The sequence below is a fragment of the Nyctereutes procyonoides genome, unplaced genomic scaffold (assembly GCF_905146905.1).
Source record: "Nyctereutes procyonoides isolate TBG_1078 unplaced genomic scaffold, NYPRO_anot_genome, whole genome shotgun sequence".
Classification (NCBI taxonomy): domain Eukaryota; kingdom Metazoa; phylum Chordata; class Mammalia; order Carnivora; family Canidae; genus Nyctereutes; species Nyctereutes procyonoides.
In genome coordinates this window covers 38,092,360-38,115,544 of record NW_026575159.1, presented here as the reverse complement: position 1 = coordinate 38,115,544, position 23,185 = coordinate 38,092,360, and the positions used below count along the sequence as shown (strand labels likewise).

At 33.0% G+C, this 23,185-nt stretch overlaps 1 long non-coding RNA gene across 1 annotated transcript in view; it reads right to left on the bottom strand.

The window, feature by feature from the left end:
- Window positions 1-1,161: 1,161 nt before the first annotated feature.
- LOC129502568 (uncharacterized) overlaps window positions 1,162-23,185 on the bottom strand; it is a 41,971-nt gene continuing 19,947 nt past the window's right edge. The window contains exon 3 of the long non-coding RNA XR_008662984.1: window positions 1,162-1,287. This is a non-coding gene — a long non-coding RNA (uncharacterized LOC129502568). The remainder of the gene's footprint in view (window positions 1,288-23,185) is intronic.

Here is a 23,185-nt window from a genome sequence, read left to right as displayed (position 1 = left end):
TTTTAAAAACTGATATTTCGTGCAAATGACTAGAAGTTACTGTTAAGCCTTACAAAATATTATGTATGAGAGCTAAAGGCAGGAACATTAACTCTAATGTGTAATATAATTTCAGAAATATATTTTTAAAAGTTAGTTTATAATTTAAAAGACCAAAGACACAGTATGATAGATAACCACAGAATAAAATTGAAGTGGAAAATAGGATTACATATACTGAAATGTGGTAAAGAAGCAAGTTATTTGAAACATATAAGCAAAACTAATTTCAAAGTTATAAAGAATATCTGATATACATAGTGATTATGGGCAAAAATACTATATTATAGACTTCATAGTTCCTAAGAGTCCAGAACTTAATTGTTCTCCCTACAAAAAAGAAATAGCAATCATGTGTTAGCTAACACTAAGATAAGTAATCATATTGCAATATATAAATGTATACTTTAAACCTATGCAATATTATATGTCAATTATATCTCAATAAATAACATTTGAAAAAAGAACATCCCTGAAAACAAAATTATAGAAGAAATTACTAAAGAATAAATGAGATATTAAATTCAGAAATAATTCTTACAGAAGAAATTTGGAAAATAATATCTTTGGTAATTAAGCAAATTAATAAATTAATTAAAATAAGTCAAATTATTTTATTTAAAATGTCCATGAGGACAGATTTAAATTTTTTGTTTTATTCTCAAAAAAACCTATATGATTCACACAAATTTTCATTATATTGATTTTAAAATGTAAATTTAAATTTTTAAAAGCATACAAGTATATAAAATACAGAAAGCAAAAACAAAAATCTGTTCAGTTTTCACATTCATAATTTCCTTTTTTCCCCTTAGTATTAATAAAATCCATCTAAAATATTTCCTTAGGCCTAAAGGAAACAATAATGACTAAAACCATCTGGAAAATAATTATTTATAATTTCTTTGTCACTCTGTGCAATAAATAGTACTTTACAGGCTCCGTTTTCAGTTTTATTGCCACATTAAATAAAAATCTATGAACTTTATTTCTTACTACCATTTCCAGGGTGGTCTCTGTTTAGCAAAACAAACAAGTAAGAATATACCCTAGATTCATTACAAAATATGGTAAGATAAAGACCAACTTTTAGGGGATCCCTGGGTGGCGCAGCGGTTTGGCGCCTGCCTTTGGCCCAGGGCGCGATCCTGGAGACCCGGGATCGAGTCCCACGTCGGGCTCTCGGTGCATGGAGCCTGCTTCTCCCTCTGCCTGTGTCTCTGCCTCTCTCTCTCTCTCACTGTGTGCCTATCATAAATAAATAAATAAAAAATTAAAAAAAAAATAATAATTAAAAAAAAAAGACCAACTTTTATAATCTGGCTATAAACTCTTTCTATGTTAATTTGTAGCAAATCAAGGCAGGCAACTTCTACAAAAACATTACAAAATATAAATTTAAACTAATTTACATTTAAATGAAACATATCTATCAAGTTAAAATTTGTACAAAATGTGCATTGTCAACAATTTGGTAACTAAGTCCTTTATCAGTCAAACCCTGAACAAGTTTTGAATTCCGTTGTCTCTTTCTCCCTCAGTATGTCCCTCTTTCTTTCCTCCTCTCTCCCAGCACAGAAAGTTTTTGTTACTCCTGTCTTTGCCTCCATGGTTAGACTATATAGATCATATTTTGAATGTTTTGTTAAGTGTCTATAAAATTTTGGCATCTGTATGTACTATTTAACCAGTATATCCCTCTTTCTCCCAAACAGCAACAAGAATATATTAATCTTTATTTATAGCTACCAATATTTTATCAAATTTTGCAGAATATTCCCTTTGAATCTTCTTTTTTACATTTTCTTAAGTTTGTAAGTTTAAAACTAATTCCCATTGCAATTCATTATTTCAATTTACCCATTTATTGAACAGTTTCTTTGCTCATACATATTTCTTATAAATCAATGTTGATTTCTGGTTTTAATTTATTTATATTAATAATACACCTAAGATGATAGTCACCCCTTTTCTTTTTTAATTTATAAAATATATCTTATTCCTATGTAGCCTTGAATTTCCTTGGGATATAATCTTATTTTTAATTTACTGCAGCAACTTTTCTTCATCAATGTTTAGTTTTCTCATATATTTCTATTATTTTCATTGTCATGATTTTGCCACATTTATAGTGGTTTTTAAGCATCTGTCAGTGATAAACGATGTCAGTAGTCCTGCAGCACTTTTTATGTTTAATTCCTACTTGCAGTTCCTAAACCATAAGACAGCAAGAAGTAGAAAAGACTGTCCATTTCTCTTGAGTATGATAATTTCACCAACAGAGAGATAAACTTCGTCTACTTCTCTGAACTATTGGAAAATTGTTTTAGTCTGTGATAACAGTGTTTTAAGGTGAACTCTAAACAAAAGCTATAAGTCTATACCCATTTATTTCTATTTTCAGTCTACAATCTTTTCACATTTTCACCTCCTTTTAAAGCATTTCTAAACAAATATACATTACCTCTTTAATTTCAAAGTCTATTTACCAATTTAATAAGCATAGCCAAACAGTATTGTGGTGAATTTAATACAAAAATAGAAATGCTAGAGACCTTCTTTTGCTATTTTGTCCAAACTACTTTTACATTCAGCCAGAGACTTCTTGATCATGGCTTTCTTATATAATAATTATGAATATTCTCATTTATATTTTTGGACAATCTTATCATCATTCATATTTCTTTTAGAATATTACTTTTCCTTATTATTCTACACAAATGTTTCCTCTAACTCATATTTAACAACTACTTTTATTTTCCCATCCTTATTGGGGTAGCCAGCCTTATTTTTCTGACATCCTATAAGGAATATACCTGCCCACCACAGAAGGATTAAGTGATTTTTAGATATTTTCCTTGATGCTGAAGTTTTTCTTTCCAACTTTACACCAGTTACTATTTGAATATAGCCTATAGCAATTTGCCTATTTGAATTTACCTATAGCAAATTTCTATTCTCTATACTAATGTTTAAATGAAAATAAATTTATTTTCTAACTTTTGTACATTATCTCCCTTACTCATGAGATTTTCTAGGATATTCAGTGTTTAGGATGAAAGTTTAACTATCTTCAATTATAAGAGATATATCACATGACTTCACTTATGTGTGGAATTTAAGAAACAAAACAGATGAACATAGGGGAAATAAAATTCAAAAAGGAGGTAAAACCATTTAAGAGAACTATAGAGAACAAACAGGATTGTTGGAGGGGAAGTAATCAAGGGGATAGGTTAAATGAGAGGTGGGTATTAAGGAGGGTACTTGTGATGAGCATTGACTATTGTAAGTAAAGAATTGCTAAATTCTACTCCTGCAACTAATATTATGTTGTATGTTAACTAACTAGAATTTAAATAAAAACTTGAAACAATTGGCGCCTGCCGTTGGCCCAAGGCGCAATCCTGGAGACCCGGGATCGAGTCCCACATCGGGCTCCCAGTGCATGGAGCCTGCTTCTCCCACTGCCTGTGTCTCTGCCTGTGCCTCTGCCTCTCTCTCTCTCCCCCCCCCCCTCTCTCTCTCTCTATCATAAATAAATTTAAAAAAAAATTAAAAAAAAACTTGAAACTATAAAAAAAAGAAAAAATAACGGAAAATGAAAAAAAATTTAAGGACATTTTAAAAAACCACTTATCACTGACAGGTATACACTACAGGAAAAGCTAGAGGAAAATTAAGAGCATTCTTCTAGCAGGAAGAGGATAATTCAAAACGGATATTTGGAAATGATGAAGTAAATGAAGATTAACTGTAGTAATAATGTGGATAAATATAATAAAATGATAACTTATAAAATAAAAGTGACGTCAAATGTACTTGAAATATATTAGTATTAAATCACACCAAAAAGCATAGCATATATATTAGTAGGGAATAAAAATAGTTAAAATGTTAGTTTATTATATAATATGTTAAGAGGAAAAAAGTGCTAATTAATGCTCTATTTTATTACTCAGGATAAATATAGTAATATTTAGAGCAAACTGAAAAATAGTAAAAAAAAGTAAATGACTTCTGAGTTAATGGTAGAAAATGCAGAATAATCAGTCATTTTAATAGAAGAAATGGAACAGGCAAAGCAGAAAGTATGTGCAATGCAGAAGTTTTAAGTTCAACAGATCAGCAATAATAATAACAAATTGACTAAATACTCAACCTAAAAGATAAAGATTACAAGACTATTTTTAAAAAAAGCAAATTCCAGATATAAATTATTTTGTTATTTACAAGAAAAATATCTAAAAATAGGTATCAAATAGTATGATTTTTTAAAAAAATTTAAAAAGTTAGACAAAAGAAACTCAAAATAAAGAAAATGTAGTTGTATTTCAGAAAAAAAAGACTTTAGTCAATATTCTTTATTCAAGATAAGAAGATGCTTCAGAATCATAACATTTTCAATTGACCAAGAAGACACAGCATTTCTAAATAAGTATGTACCTGCTGACCCTGTCTTATTTTTATACAACAAAAGTGCACAAAACTATATGGACAAATAGACAAAATTAATAAGATTAAAAAATACATCTCTCCATAACTATTTAAAGAATTATTTCCAAAATATGTTAAATGTATTTTTTAAACTCAAGAAGTAAATTCATCTTAGTAAACAAATACAAAATATGGTACCCACCATGGTAGAATGGACCGAATCTTAAAAAAAAAAAAAAAAAAAAGAAAAAGAAAAAGAAAAAGAAAAAGAAAAAGAAAAAGAAAAAAAAAGATCATATATGTTATGTTCTCTGGCCAAAATTCAATTACTCTAGAAAAAAAAAATAACAAGAACACACTATAAAATATCCCTATATTCAAAATAACTTATAGGACAAAGGAAAAAAGCACTGGCACCAGAAAAATTTTGAATTGATACCAAAAATATTACATGTCACAATTGTGACATTCAGGTGAAGTACAGAATTTATGTCTTTCAATGTGTATATCAGAAAACAAGACAGGTAGAAAACAAATAAATATTTATCTCAGGAAAGTATAAAAAGAACAATAAAATCTGTAAAGTAAATAGAGAAAAATAATCATAAGAGCAGAAGTTAATGAAATAGACGACAAACAGAATAGAGTATTCACAGAACAAAATATTTATTCTTTGAAAGGCAAAAATAAAGGTAAACATCTTGTAAGACTGATTATTCAAAAAAATAATATAATGTAAAGAATATAAGGGGTTGTCATTAAAGATTATACTAATATTAAGATGATAATAAGATGTTACAATCTTATGTTAATAAAATTTAAATTACAGATAAAAGCATATATTCCTTAAAAAATACTGTATCCTATCTGATAAAAGAGAAGAAAATATGATACAATTTTTGATATTCAAAACTGTATAGATTTTAAATCACTTAAATAAAAATTCTACCAGGGTTTGTCATGCATTTGAAGAGTAAAACCTTAAAAAAAAAAAAGTAAAACTTTAAAAGTATGCTATTTGTGGGTATCACTTTTTGTGGTAAAACTATAAAGAAAAGCAATCCAGGACAGTGGTTATCTTTGGGTGACAAAGGAAAATATGATTAGTGGAAAGCACAGAGGGGTTTCAAAGATATATGGTTTGTATTAACCACACATTCAATTTTTAAATTATTGCTTTAAAATTGAATATAGATGTTCTATTACATCTTGTATGTAAACTTTGAATACCATTAAATGTATTTTTTTTATTTTTTTTCTTCATAGAACTGGGCAATACTTAGTAAGTGATGAATAAATTCTACTCCAGAAACTAAAATTACACTGTATATTAATTAATTACTAGGGTTTAGATAAAAACTTGAAACATTAAAAAAAGAGAAAGACATTATCAAATTGCTCTTTAGTAAGAGTGTATCAAATTAACCTAAACTTTCAGTTTCTATTGATCAAAATCTCCTCTAATGCTCTATATTTGCAAAATTAAAAATATATATCTATCAAATATGTGTGAAAAGTCTTAATTTTTTACCTTCATGATCACTATTCAATTTGAGCATTTTCTTAACTGCCAAGTAACTACAAAAGTAGATTTATTTTGAGCAAATTTTTCAGATATCGAATTAAATTTTTATAAAGATAAATGTTGATTATGTCATATATATTTACAAAATTGGCAGAAAATGTAAATAAGGATTTTGAATTTTTAGTATCTGATTACTGTATCTATTGCTGTACTGGCTACAGGATTTTTCAGATTTATTAATAATTTTCCTGAGAATGGCATAGTTAAGATTTAGGATTATTTTTGTCTCTAATTATATAGCAGAATCAACTGAAACAGAGAGGTTTTATCCAAATACTGCCCATGTAAGAACAAATATTGTTTTAAATAATGTTCACCTGCATTAGTGAGGATGCTCTTCTTTACTCACTTCTTAGAATAAAGTGCTTATTTCTTCCAGCAACACTGTCACAGACATACCCAGAAATAGTATTTTACTAACTGATTGGGCATCCCCTAGTCCAGCCAAGTTGATATATAAAATGAACATCACAGACTGACTTAGACCAATTGAATTACAAGTTACAAGTTACAAGTAACAGTGTGCCAATTATGAGCAGAAGCCTTATGATGTATCACCTATTTCCATTTGCCCTCTTGTACTTCTATTATCATCATGAAAAGAACATGCTAGCTAGCTTGTCTAAGGATGATGACACATAGACTAAATCTGGACACAACAGATAGTTTGGAGCCAAGAATGGCAAAACATAGTATAGATCAGAATTATCTGAAATAACCCTTTGATCTCTGGGAATAAATATTAATTGTAGTGAGATACTAAGTTTTTTGTTGTTGTTGTTTATTCAGTTACTGCTGATGCTTACATCTTATTTTCCAACCCTTCTTTTTAATTTAATAGCATATATAGCAAGTATACATTTGTAAAAATACTCTCACATCCTTCTCTAAAATACACTTTAAGTGCTCTAAAGTTCTAAAACCACAATTATCAAACTATGGTTCTATTTTCTGACCTCCAGTAACCTCCTATAAGTTGTAAGCCTCAAACCACTGAATGACAAATATGATTCCAACTTATGCATAAACAATTCTGTTGAAGGGGGGGGGGTGAGGGAGTTTTGTGGTTACCAAGTGTGAGAGTTTGAAACTGGGGGGAGAGGGGGGTTGGGGGGGTGGGATGTGGAGTTGGTGAAAAGTTTGGATGGAGGAGTGGGGGTAGGGGTGTTTTGGTTTTTGGGATGATGGTGGAAAGTGTGTTGATGGGTTGTTGATTAGGGGGGTGGGGTTATGTTTGTGAGGGGGGGAAGGTTGATAGGGTTGGATAGGGGAGTTTGTTGGGGGTTATTGATTTGATTAGTGTTTTTTGGTTTTGAGGGGTTTTTTTTTTGGGAGTGAGAATTTTGGGTGGGGGGTGTGATGTGGAATTTGTGTGGAGTTGTTGGAAGTTTTATTAGGGGTGATTGGTTGATTTAGTGGTGGTTTTTTTTTAGTGGTTGAAGGGGGGTGGGGTGTTGTGTTTTGTAAAATAAGGGAGGGGTGGGTTGTGGTTGTGTGTGATTTGGATTGTTGTGTATAAGTATAAATAAGTTGGATTATGATGATAAAGATGGGTGAATGGGTTGGGAAAGGATGTATTAAATAACTGATGACCACATACAAGGTGCCACCTAGGGGCAACACAATGTCTTCGGATACATAAATGATGTATACTCTTGTATTGCTATTTAGTGTATTTTAGGGGGGGGTTGGGTAGGGGGTGGGGGAGGTGGGTTTGTAAAAGATTGATGGGAGTGACAGAGAGAGGGAGTTGATGGCGCAAGGAAGGGAGACAAAGTGGAATCGTGACAAAGACACTGAGATCTAAAGTAGATTAGCTATAATGGAGCTACATAGGAGATACCCTGGGCAAGTACTTTGGTTTTGATTTATGGATTTTGTTGGGACTTAGTCAGAAAGATGATTGGGTGTGGGGGTTGAAGTATAGAATAATGATCGGTGATGATGTAAGGTTGGTAAGATTAGAGGTATATAGAATGGTATCATGAATTGATTTATTTGATATTTAAAAAGGTGAACTGGGATATTGGATTGTTGATGTTTTGTGGCAAGAAATTTTAGAGGGAGACAGGTGGGTCTATAAGGAAGAAAATATACTATATCCAAAAGAACTGAAGTATACAACCAGTATGTGCCAGCAGGAATTATGAATTGGAAAATTATGCATAGCATTGAAATTTGAATGGCTGATCAAGAGACGGTGGGATGATGGAGCATAATTTTGTTTTAATTATGACAAAATATCAGGATGAATATTGTAAGGACTCCAGGAGATATTATAAACTGGCTACTAGGATTGTTTCCAAAAGGATGGCCTAAGTTGACAGAATTAAAATTACAGAATTGTTATAAGAAAAGGACCAAAAGTTGAGAAAATTGACACTCTGTATATGGCCAAAAGACCCACTAGAGTGTTGCATCCTTAGGGAGGCCCAAAGAAGACACAGTAGGATACTGGCATTATAAGAGACACATATACCAAGAAGCAAAATAGCCCTGAAATAAACTCATGTATGTATGGCTTGTTAATTTATGACAAAGGAGCTAAGAATATACAAAGGTGTTGGGAAACTGGGAAGCCACATGGAAAATAATGAACTAGACCACTGTCTTACAACGTACACAAAAATAAAATCAAAATGGAGTAAAGACTTGAAGGTAAGGCCTAAAACCATAAGATTCTTAGAAGACATAGGCAGTAAGTTCTTGACATCAGTCTTGGTAATGATATTTTGAATCTGACAACAAAACCAAAATCAACAAAAGCAAAAGTTCACAAGTGGGACTATGTCAAACTAAAGAAGTGTCTGAACAGCAAAGAAACCATCAATCAAATGAAAAAGAAATGTACCAAATGTGAGAAACTATTTGAAAATTATGTATCTGACAAGAGGTTAATATCCAAAGTATATAAACAATTCATACACCTCAATAGCAAAATCCAAACTATTCTATTTAAAAATGGAAATGTTTAAATATACATTTTTTCCAAAGATAGATGGCCAGCAGTATGTGAAAAGGTGCTTAACATGACTAATCTTCAGATAAATGCAAATCAAAACCACAATGCTGTATCACTTCACATCTGTTAGAATGGCTATTATCAAAAAGGCAAGAAATAAGAAGTATTGGTAAGGATGTGGAGAAAAGAGAAAGCTAGTGCACTATTGGTGGGAATATAAATTGGTACAGCCACTTTGGAAAACAGTATGAAGATTTCACAAAGAATTAAAAATAAAACTACCATATGATCCAGAAATTTAACTTCTTGGTATTTATCTGAAGAAAATGAAACATTAATTTGAAAAGATATATGAAACACCATTTTATTGCAGCATTATTTATAACATACAAGATCTGGAAACAACCTAAGGGGCCATTGATGTATTGCTGTATGAAATTTCATATATATATGAATATTATCTATTCATAAATATATTTCAACTGATTTTGAGGGCATTATGCTAAGAGAAATAAATCAGACAGGAAATACTATTCAACCTTAAAAAAAGAAAAGAATCTTGTCATTAGTGACAACATGGATGATTTTGAGGACATTATGCTAAGAGAAATAAATCAGACAGAGAAAGGCAAATACCATATGATCTCACTTATATGTGGAATGTAAAACAACAAAACCTAAAAAAAATTCATAGATACATAGAACAGATTTATTATTGCCAGAGGCAGAGAGTGGGGTGAATGTGATGAAAAGTTACACAGTTCTAGTTATAAAACAAATAAGTCATGAGTATATAATGTATATAATAGTGACTGTAGTTAATACTGTATTGCATATTTGAAAATTGTTAAGATAGTAGATCCTAAAATTTCTCATCACAAAAGGAAAAAAATGTAATTATGTATGGTGACAAATGTTAAGACTTATTTTGGCGATCATTTTGTAAAATATAAAAGTATCATGTCATTATGAAGTATACCTGAAATTAATATAATGTCAATTGTACAATATAAAAAAATGGCAGAATTGTTACAGGCAGTCAGGAGGGACTAAAAAGATTGAGAAAATGGGCATTCTGCATATGGCTGGGAAGACCATTAAATGATTACATTCATCAGGATTTCCCAAAGAAGACACCATTTATGGAAGCATTTGGGACTCAGGACTGCGCTGCTGAAAGGAACATCAGCATCACTAAAATGTCAACTGGTGGCTGTCTCCTGTAGACCAGGCTGATGATAGAATGGATTACTATAAAACTTATATTTGCTCATAGAATGGAGATGAAAGCCTCCTTAAGCACTACAAGCCAAGTGGTGGTAGTTAATCACAATAAACTAAGTTAATGCAATTATTCTAATGACTGAGAAGATAACATGAGGAAAAGGATGGGAGAACATCAAAGAATTATGGAGATGGCTATGAGAACACAGCATCAATAGGGACAAACATATGGCTATTTAGCAAGGGTAAACATCATTTTATACCAGCAGAACCAGTTGTAGATGGATGGCCAGGAAACAGAGCTAAAGTCATAAGTGATATGCTTTCTCAGAAATAATATTTTGTGAGGATGAGTTTATGTTCTGATGCAGGGTATGCTTTAAATCAATGACTTTTATATGATACTCTACTCTCAATAAGGAGAATATATGACACTCAGAACCAAACCAGAGAATTAAGATGGGTCTACTTACCATTACATTTTAGAAACCACTGATGTCAGTACTGTTAAGACTTTACTCTTGGACTAATGAGATATAAAACCTGGAATTTACACCCTGACACTATTCTAGGAACTGAGTCAAGGAAAAAAATATTGGCTTAATTCATTAGGCAAACTTATCCTTAAAATTAATTCCTTTTACATATGTTATTATCTATGAACAAAGACTTAACAGGTATGTAACTCAGAATCACCTTAAGGAATTTGGCTTACATCACAAATTTTTATTAATAAAGTGATATAAAATGTATTCGTTGGTAGATAAATTTATTAGTTAGATGACAAAACAACTAATAAATATATTATATAAGGGATCCCTGGGTGGCCCAGCGGTTTAGCACCTGCCTTTGGCCCAGGGCGTGATCCTGGGTCTCCAGATCTCTCCTGGCATGGAGCCTGCATCTCCCTCTGCCTGTGTCTCTGCCTTTCTCTCTCTCTATCATGAATAAATAAAAAAATAAAATAAAATCTTTTAAAAATATATATATATTATATATAATATACATAATATATATTATATAAAATACCCAGGATAGCTTATTGAAAAAGAAAAAAAATGAGAAGCTATCTAAAACCACAGAAGTCCTCAAAGAATAAGAAATTGAGAATATAATATCTATAAGAAAATATCTATGAGAGTGAGGGTGAAAGCATTGGTTAAAGTGTATTTTTAAGAAAAAAAATAGAGAAGAACCCTTCCATCCTCTAAATAATTTAGAATATTTGCTATTAGATGCATTTTGGTTTTATTGTATTTATAAATACATTGTCAAATATTTTACACTATGTGTACTTTACAGAAACCCAGAGAGGCCACTTAGTTTTTTAACTGTTTCTTGCATGATTGATCACAGAATCCTTCTAACTAGCATTTTCTAGAACAAGAAAATTTCAGAGAATTCAGGTACATCCTGCTAAAATGGACTCTTTGAATAAGGAATAAGTACATGACACTCATATTTACCACTTATCCATCTGCTTTCTAGGTTCCAAAATTATTCTCTCCTCCTCTTCTTTTTATACTTATAGATTTGTCTCATTTATAATATAATTGCTTATAGGTTTAACCCATTCAAAAAGTACATAAGTTCACAGCTGGATGAACTAGCAAAAATTTAAAATAACAGATATGTGATGAATTTAACAACGCCAACACCCTAACTTCCTTCAAGTATTGCTCTTTGTCTTACTATCACAGTCAATTAGCGTTGCCGAGTTTTGAATATACTGTTAATGAAATCAAATTGTAAATACTTTTAACTGTCTAAGTTTGTTTGTCTTTTCAGTATTTTTTAAACTTTTATTTCAGTTTAGTAATGAGTATGCAAATTTTATGCATCCTTCCTAATGATTGGTTGGCTCTTATCAAAGCTGTTGTCGACATTTCTGTCATATGTGCTGGTAGACATAGGTACTTTTTGTAATAGTTTGTGGACTTTCTAAGTTATAGAAAAGGCATATATGTAGTTTTATCAGGTTGTCAAACTGTTTTCCAAAGTGTTTGTATTTATTTTTAACCACCACCACAACAAAATGGATATTTCTGTTGCTCCATGAATTTACCCTACACCTCATAATCAGCCTTTTTAATTTAGAGGCAATCTGGGGTATATCTAGAGGTTTCATATTATAGTTTACTTTCCATTTCTCCATGACTTACAAATTTTGGTACCATTTCACATTAGTGATAGTTATGTGGAAATCATCTTTCTGATGTTCTCATTCAAGTATTTGTCAGATTTTTCTTTTGGCTTGTCTTTTTTATAAATTATTATTTGCTGCAGTTTCTTATATGCTCTCTATATTAGTCCTTTGCCATTTGTATGTATTAAAATTTAACCTGTGGTTTCCCTTAAACTCTCCAAATAATGTCCTTGGAAGAAATGTTTGATTTTCTTACAGTCCAATTAGCAGTGTTTTCTCTTATAATATACTTTCTGTTCCTTGTTTAAGATATATTTGCCTATTTCCAGGGCACCTGGGTGGCTCATTCAGTTGAATGACTCCTGATTTTGGCTCAGGTCAGGAGCTCAGAGTCTTGAGATTGAGCCTTACTTTGGGCTCCATGCTCAGCAGGGAGTCTGCTCCAGATTCTCTCCCTCTCCCTCTGCTCCTCACCCTACTTGCATGCACTCTCTCTAAAATAAATTTAAAAAAAAATTTAAAAAGATATTTGCCTTTTTCAATATCATGAATAAAATTTTCTTGACTCTATACATGAAGTTCTGAATATATTCTTCTAGAAGCTCTATTGTCTGCCATCCACAATTACATAAACAATACATCTGTATGTAATTCACATTTTTAGAGGTCAGTAAGATATGAGTTGGGAAAGTTTTTTCTGCTTCAATTTTGAGTTTGCATATACTATTTTTGAAAGCTACATTTCACTCCTACATTGGTTTTAAGGAAAAATGAGCATCACGTGTAGATTTTTTTCTGGACTGTTTCTATTAAAAAAAACTCACATATTATTTTTTTTACTATTTTATTTTATTTTTTAATTTATTGATGATAGTCACACACAGAGAGAGAGAGAGAGGCAGAGACATAGGCAGAGGGAGAAGCAGGCTCCATGCACCAGGAGCCCAACGTGGGATTCGATCCCAGGTCTCCAGGATCGCGCCCTGGGCCAAAGGCAGGCGCCAAACTGCTGCGCCACCCAGAGATCCCTAAAAAACCCATATATTATTATTTGAGTGGATAATTGAGAAGGGAGATAAAGAGTATTTTTTTTTAATTTTTAAATGTGTGCCTATAAACATTAATATTAGATGAGATTTGGAATTCTTACTAATAAATTGAAATTTCAAAAGTTGGACTGAATCAGTTCATGGAGCAACAGTAATCATTTTTTAAATATTTGTATTTATTTATATATATTTCCTTACTACCTGAGGGTAATTTTGAGTAATGGTCCCTCTTGAAATTTCATTTAAAGAGGAGGACATAAATCTGTGTGCCGACCGATGATCAGTGTTGACTTGGCTAGACTATGGCACCCAGTTGTTTGGTAAAACATTAGTATAGATGTTGCTATCAAGGTAGTTTGTACATATAGTTAACTTTTCAATTAGTTTATTTTAAATAAAGAGATCAATCTCAATAACATGTGTAGACCTCAACCAATCAATTGAAGGTTTTAAAAGCAAAAACAAGTTTCCCAGAGAAGAAAAAAATGCAGCCTCCAGACTATAATACAGAAATATTGCCTGACTTTCACCCACTGAAGACTGCAACTTCAACTCCTGCCTGAGTTTCCAGGATACCAGTCTGCCCTTCAGATTTCAGACTTGTCATCTTCCACATGAGCCAATTCCTTAAACTCTCTCAACTGTGTGTGTGTGTGTGTGTGTGTGTGTGTGACATGTTGAAAGCACTCTCCAATTTACTATTTAAGTCTGAAATTCAATGGTAAGTACAGTCACCATTTGAATATTAGATATAACATATGTATTAGTTGCCTAGCGCTGTCACAGATTTGTTATAAACTAGGTTCTATAAACAATAGAAATTTATATTTTACATTTCTGTCAGATACCTGAAATGAAGGTGTTATAAGGCTTTGTTTATACTGAGGACTGTGCGGGAAGACTATTCAAGACCTCTGTCCTTAGCTTGTATATGGCTGTGTTCCTGTTCACATGGAGTTTTCTCTGTATGTGTCTTTGACTAAATTTCCTTTTTTTATAAAGAGACCAGTCATACTAGATTAGGGCTCACTGTAATGACTTCAGTTTAACTAACCAACTTTAAATAACCTAAATTCTAAATAACAAGGTATTCATCTCTTAGATGCTTATTCCAGGCAAGCATGAGTATAGTAAAATGTTATATTTTGGCCTTCTGGGTGTTGGACTTCAACATGTGAATTTTGATAGAACATAATTCAACGCATAATAACATGTAAAACTTGGCTGTCTAATCTGATTTAATTTTTAATATTAAGAAATAAAGTATTTGTTTCTCTATAAAGTATTGAATATGTGTCCTTTAAAAATTTTACCTTTCTCGGGTCAACCAGGAAATTAAGGAAGAATTAAAAGATTCATGGAAACTAATGAGAATAAAGATACAGCCATTTAAAATCTTTGGAATGCAGCAAAAGCAGTCCTAAGGGGGAAATACATCGCAATACAGCATCCATTCAAAAACTGGAAACAACTCAAATACAAAAGCTAACCTTACACATAAAGGAGCTAGAGAAAGAACAGCAATTAGATCCTACACACAGCAGAAGAAGAGAGTTAATAAAGATTCGAGCAGAACTCAACGAAATCGAGACCAGAAGAACTGTGGAACAGATCAACAGAACCAGGAGTTGGTTCTTTGAAAGAATTAATAAGATAGATAAGCCATTAGTCAGCCTTATTAAAAAAAAGAGAGAAGAGACTTAAATTAATAAAATCATGAATGAGAAAGGAGAGATCACCACCAATACCAAGGAAATACAAACGATTTTAAAAACATATTATGAACAGCTCTACGCCAATAAATTAGGCAATCTAGAAGAAATGGACGCATTCCTGGAAAGCCACAAACTACCAAAACTGGAACAGGAAGAAATAGAAAACCTGAACAGGCCAATAACCAGGGAGGAAATTGAAGCAGTCATCAAAAACCTCCCAAGACACAAAAGTCCAGGGCCAGATGGCTTCCCAGAGGAATTCTATCAAACGTTTAAAGAAGAAACCATACCTATTCTACTAAAGCTGTTTGGAAAGATAGAAAGAGATGGAGTACTTCCAAATTCGTTCTATGAGGCCAGCATCACCTTAATTCCAAAACCAGACAAAGACCCCACCAAAAAGGAGAATTACAGACCAATATCCCTGATGAACATGGATGCAAAAATTCTCAACAAGATACTAGCCAATAGGATCCAACAACACATTAAGAAAATTATTCACCATGACCAAGTAGGATTTATCCCCGGGACACAAGGCTGGTTCAACACTCGTAAAACAATCAATGTGATTCATCATATCAGCAAGAGAAAAACCAAGAACCATATGATCATCTCATTAGATGCAGAGAAAGCATTTGACAAAATACAGCATCCATTCCTGATCAAAACTTCAGAGTGTAGGGATAGAAGGAACATTCCTCAACATCTTAAAAACCATCTACGAAAAGCCCACAGCAAATATCATTCTCAATGGGGAAGCACTGGGAGCCTTTCCCCTAAGAGCAGGAACAAGACAGGGATGTCCACTCTCACCATTGCTATTCAACATAGTACTGGAAGTCCTAGCCTCAGCAATCAGACAACAAAAAGACATTAAAGGCATTCAAATTGGCAAAGAAGAAGTCAAACTCTCCCTCTTCGCCGATGACATGATACTCTACATAGAAAACCCAAAGCCTCCACCCCAAGATTGCTAGAACTCATACAGCAATTTGGCAGCGTGGCAGGATACAAAATCAATTCCCAGAAATCAGTGGCATTTCAATACACTAACAATGAGACTGAAGAAAGAAAAATTAAGGAGTCAATCCCATTTACAATTGCACCCAAAAGCATAAGATACCTAGGAATAAACCTAACCAAAGAGGTAAAGGATCTATACCCTAAAAACTATAGAACACTTCTGAAAGAAATTGAGGAAGACACAAAGAGAAGGAAAAATATTCCATGCTCATGGATTGGAAGAATTAATATTGTGAAAATGTCAATGTTACCCAGGGCAATTTACACGTTTAATGCAATCCCTATCAAAATACCATGGACTTTCTTCAGAGAGTTTGAACAAATTATTTTAAGATTTGTGTGGAATCTTTAAAAAGACCCAGAATAGCCAGGGGAATTTTAAAAAAGAAAACCATATCTGGGGGCCAGATCACAATGCCAGATTTCAGGTTGTACTACAAAGCTGTGGTCATCAAAACAGTGTGGTACTGGCACAAAAACAGACACATAGATCAATGGAACAGAATAGAGAACCCAGAAGTAGACCCTCAACTTTATGGTCAACTAATACTCGATAAAGGAGGAAAGACTATCCACTGGAAGAAAGACAGTCTGTTCAATAAATGGTGATGGGAAAATTGGACATCCATATGCAGAAGAATGAAACTAGATCACTCTCTTTCACCATATACAAGGATAAACTCAAAATGGATGAAAGATCTAAATGTGAGACAAGATTCCATCAAAATCCTAGAGGAGAACACAGGCAACACCCTTTTTGAACTTGGCCACAGTAACTTCTTGCAAGATACATCCATGAAAGCAAGGGAAACAAAATAAAAATGAAGTATTGGGCCTTCATCAAGATAAGAAGCTTTGCACAGCAAAGGATACAGTCAACAAAACTCAAAAGACAACCTACAGAATGGGAGAAGATATTTGCAAATGACATATCAGATAAAGGGCTAGTTTCCAAGATCTATAAATAACTTCTTAAACTCAACACCAAAGAAAGAAACAATCCAATCATGAAATGGGCAAAAGACATGAAGAGAAACCTCACAGAGGAAGACATAGACATGGCCAACATGCACATGAGAAAATGCTCTGCATCACTTGCCATCAGGGAAATACAAATCAAAACCACAATGAGATCCCACCTCACACCAGTGAGAATGGGGAAAATTAACAAGGCAGGAAACCACAAATGTTGGAGAGGATGCAGAGAAAAGGGAACCCTCCTGCACTGTTGGTGGGAATGTGAACTGCTGCAGTCACTCTGGAAAACTGTGTGGAGGTTCCTCAAAGAGTTAAAAATAGACCTGCCCTACGACCCAGCAATTGCACTGTTGGGGATTTACCCCAAAGATACAGATGCAATGAAACGCCAGGACACCTGCACCCAGATGTTTCTAGTAGCAATGTCCACGATAGCCAAACTGTGGAAGGAGCCTCGGTGTCCATCGAAAGATGAATGGATAAAGAAGATGTGGTTTATGTATACAATGGAATATTACTCAGCCATTATAAACTACAAATACCCACCATTTGCTTCAACGTGGATGGAACTGGAGGGTATTATGTTGAGTGAAGTAAATCAATCAGAGAAGGACAAACATTATATGTTCTCATTCATCTGGGGAATATAAATAATAGTGAAAGGGAATATAAGAGAAGGGAGAAGAAATGTGTGGGAAATATCAGAAAGGGAGACAGAACATAAAGACTCCTAACTCTGGGAAACTAACTAGGGGTGGTGGAAGGGGAGGAGGATGGGAGGGTGGGGGTGAATGGGTGATGGGCACTGAGGGGGGCACTTGACGGGTTGAGCACTGGGTGTTATTCTGTATGTTGGCAAATTGAACACCAATAAAAAATAAATTTATTTAAAAAATTACCTTTCTCCAGATTATGATCTCCTATGCTAGACTTACTTTTTCATTAGCTTTATTTTCCTTATTCACAAATATATCCTCATTCATAAAAATCTGGTTTTGTTTGGATTCTGGCAGCTAATTGCCTGTAAATCATGTCTGCCATCAGATTAAGCAATATTATTTTTATTAAAAAATTAAATTTTAAGAAAATTATATTTATTTACTTGTATCCAATTCATCTTTCACCCTTTCTACATCATATGGCATCAGAACTACTATAAGGTTCATTTACACATATGATTTCCTTTCGTTTCCTTTCCTTTTTTTTTTTTTAAGATTTTACTTATTTATTTATGAGGGACACAGAGATATAGGCAGAGGGAGAAGCAGACTCCCTGTAGGGAGCCCGATGTGGGACTCAATCTGAGGACCCCAAAATCATGCCCTGAGCCTAAGGCTGATGTTCAACCACTGTGCCACCCAGGTGTCCCTATGATTTTCTTCTCTAAAATCTGTTAATGGAAGAATCTACTTTGATTTTTTAAGCTTGATAATAATTATTAAATTATTGTATCTTTGTTGTTTTGTTGTAGATTGTCAGTGAAGAAAAACTAATCTATGTCCACTATGTTTATTCAGGAATAAATTAATGCTTTAGCTCTCACATGCTGGAGCAAATGTTTCCATTAAAGAATCCATCCAGAAAACTTCAAGGACACATATAGGCTTTGGATAACCCTGTTCACATACTTTAAGACCCACTTCTGGTATTTCTTTCTATTGTTGCAGTAAAGTTACAAGCTAATTATAGCCATTTTCTTTTATCCTGTATAATCTTAACTATTCAGTTGTGGAGGGCATAAAATATATTCTAAATTGTGTGTTGCAGGAAGTATTGCCATTCATAGAGAAAGAGTGAACATAATTACTTACTTACATTAAGCAAGCCTTCCCAATGCTGGCATTTATTATACACATTTACATGTTGTAAAAAGCTTTAAAAATACATGTGAGTTTGTGAAAAAAAATAATAACATTGTCAAAATCACTGGTGACTGGAGTACATTGTTTTTATAAGTATACATCTGTGTGTCTTTTTCTTGTAAGTTAAATTCAACCTATATTTGAGGTTATATTAATAATGAAGCTCACTAATCTAGATGCATTTAAATGTCTATGTTAGGTTATCAAAATGTATGCCTGCTTATTTTGACTTGCTTTTAAAACCTCAATTTATAAAATAATAAACACTAATTAATATGGAGAAACCCAATAAATAATTTAGGAAACAAACACAAGGAAACCAACCTATGTTTTACTTTTTGATGACAAACAATAGAATGACAGAGTTTTGTATTTTCTAATCATACTGCATTGGAAGTTAGTTCTATAAATCTCCATGCATCCCAGTGCTTGTTAAATAGCACAGAATAAAATCAATGGTCAATGAAATTGTATTTTCAAGCTTCAAAGTGCTATAAACAATAGCATACCATAAAATAGAAAACCATAAAAAAAGCAAACTCTTTTGTAAGGAATATAATTGATTGTTTCTTTTCTGGTGATGATAGTGGTGTAGTGATTTGAATATCAATAAAGATGCTATTATAATAATAGTTACAATATGTTACTTCAGATTCTGAAAATGATTGTGACTTTTATATGGGCTATTTTCTGCCAATTGTCTAAGCATAGTCTGTCTCACTGATAGAGAAACAATAGAATAGGAGATTTGTAGATACCCATTGTGACCACTATAAGGAAATGTGATCTGGAGGTAGTCACCTTTATTTTGGAAGACAGTCGTTTGGTTAAATGGTGCCAGTTCAGACCAAGAAACATTAAGTTGACTTGATGCTTAGTTCAAGAAGGTTAATAGATAATTACTTAAATTATCCTGTCTGGGGTCAACATCTTTCTTGAAATCAGTATATTAGAGATACTAGAAACCAGGCCTGAAGAAAGAAATATCTCTACAAAGATATATATATATATATATATATATATATATATATATATATATATATGTATATATATATATATTTAAAGAATGACCAATTTATTAATAATCTCATAACTCAGTATTGCTAAAGAATGACAAATGTTTCCTTTAGTCTTCTTCACACCACCTGAATTTCTGACATAAGATGAAAATGCTTGTACTGAAATCACAAAAAACAAAACAACAACAAAAAAAAACAATATTCACCCTTGAAAGATAAATTAATAGAAGAGGAAAAAATCCAAGATTGTGCTAAGATGGAGAAAGTTGTTGATTCATAACAAATTCAAATAATATGTAATAAAAGGGAAGATAAATCCAGGCCTCACTTGTGAAAGCTTTTGGGATCACACTTGAAAAAGACCTCCAGGACATTGGCAATTGTCCCAGACACAGATTTGAGGACTTCCTCCAAACTGAGTTTGTGGTAAAAAAAAAAATATGATTCACTTTAACATAGCTTGAATGCTTATTGTAGGCAAGAGTTGTTTCAGTAAGAGATGTGATTTCAGCAAGATGGCAGGATCTCCTACGAGCAGATCCTCACTCTCAAACAAAAACTATGATCAAGTCAACTATCTACCAAAGCATTAGTTCTGGGAGAACCAGGAGTGTAGTTAGAGGGTTGCAGTTACCCAGATGAATGTTATGGTTGAGGATGGCTGCGTAGAAAATGGATAGAAAATATTCTGCCTATATCTTATCATCTCTAACACCAGGGAAACACTGTGAGGAATTTTATTGGCTTTGAGTTCCCCAAGGGAGAGACAGACAGGGAACCTTCAATAGCCTTTGCCAAAAAGATCCCAAAAGTCATAATTATGACCAAGATGATCTCCAATGTCTTTACTGATGTGGACTCCAGCTGTTGGCATTGCCCAGAGCTATACCTCCTATATCTCCTAAAGCTGAAGCTACCAAGCACTGCCCCTCTCTACCCTGTAGTTGAGGACGCTGTATCCCTATAGCCCTGGTGAGACTGGGTATGCCTGAGCCCACAAGCAGACATCTACCACCAAGTGCACAATTGTGTTCTGGTCCTACAACATGCTGACATCACTGTGAAATCTCATGTTTGGGGATCAGTGCTTGCCACAAAGCACTTTTATAAAATCAGACACCTGCCATAATTATAGTTCTAATTGGGGGTTTCCCCCATGCAACCCATGACACTTTCCTAAGACAGTGGTACTATAATCACACAGAACTCACTTCTTTATAAGTTTCTGGACATGGATGTCACTTAGAGCCATGGAATGTCTCATCTAGCTAGTATCCTTGTGCCTACCAGTGAGAGGAGGTGTTTTTTTTTTTTTTTTTTTTTTTTTTTTTTTTTTTTTTTTTTACCTAGGCCAGTTTGTGGCATTTGGAAGAGGTGAAATCAATGAATTCAAAATAATTATCTTAAAGCAGCTCAGATAACAAAGATAGATATTGTAACAAAAATCAGGAAAAAAAAAGATATATGAACGAAATTAGAAGTTAAACAGAGGCAGAAATTATATAAAATAAAACACTACACCTGAAAAATACAATGTCTGAAGTGAAAAAATATAATAGATAGCTTCAACTACTCAATCAGTTAGAAGAAAGTATACATTAAATGAAAGACAAATTATCTGAAACTATCAAGAGAGAGGGAGAAAAGTAATGAATGAAAAGGAATAAAGAAAACCTACAGGATTTATGGGATACTGTCAAAAAAACCAATAAACATTTAATGGAGTCTAAGAAGGAGAAGAGAAAGAGAAAGAGAAGCAAGGTCATTTTAAAAAGGAATGGCTAAAAATTCCTAAATGTGGGGGAAAAAAATCAACATCAGTTTTGTGAAGTTTAAAAGTACCTGACCAGCATCTACTCAAATAAGACTATATGGGGACACATTACAATCAATTTTTTAAAAGTCAGAAACAAAGGGAATTTTGGAAGCAGGAAGAGAGAGGTGAGTCATGACATGTAAGGAAACATGACACATGTCTGTTGGTCACCTATATGACTTCTTTGGAAAAGTGTTTATTCATGCATCCTGCCCCTTTTGATTAGATTATTTATTTTTGAGGTGTTGAATTTTATAAGTTCTTTATACTGGATACTAACCCTTTGTTAGATATGCCATTCCAAATATCTTCTCCCATTCCACAGATTGCCTTTTACTTTTTTTGACTGTTTCCTTTGCTGTGCAGAAGCTTTTTATTTTGGGACAACAGGGTAGCTCACTGGTTGAGCGTATGCCTTTGGTTCAAGGCGTGATCCTGGGATCCTGGGATCCAGTCCCACAACGGGCTCCCAGCATGGAGCCTGCTTCTCCCTCTGCTTATGTCTTTGCCTTTCTCTGTGTTTCTCATGAATAAATAAATAATTTTTTTAAAGGGAAGGTTTTTATTTTGATTAAGTCCCAATAGTTTATTTCTGCTTTTGTTTCCCTTGCCTCAGGAGACATCTCTAGAAAGACATTGTAATGGCTAATATCAAAGAGGTTACTAACTATGTTCTCCTCTAGAATTTTTATGGTTTCAGATCTCATATTTATTTCTTTCATCCATTTTGAATTTATTTTGTTTATGGTATAATAAAATGGTCCAGTTTCATTCGTCTGCATTTTGCTCTCAATTTTCCCCCACCATTTGTTGAAGACACTGTCTTTTTTCCATTGAATGTTCTTTCCTACTTTGCTGAAGATTAATTGACCATATAGTTCTGGGTTTATTTCTGGGTGTTCTATTCTAGTTCCATTGACTTATGTGTCTATTTTGGTACCAGTATCTTGCTGTTTGGATTGCTACAGTTTTGTAATATAACTTGAAGTCCAGATTGTGTAACAAGCTAAACAGCAACATGAAAGCATGTGGAATCTTAAATTTCAAGGGTAAAGGTAAATACATAGTAAACACAGAAATATATTATACCATACATACTATTATAATACTATAATAGTAGTGCATAAATTATTTTTAACCTTGATATAAAATTGACATAAATATTAATAACCATAATTGCAAAAGTGACTAATTGACAGCAATACAATAGGAGACTTTAATGCCCCACTTACAATAATAGATAGACCATAAAGATAGAAAACCAATAAACTATCACCTCGAAAAACACTGTAGATAAACAGACCTAATGACATGTTTAGAACTTTTCATA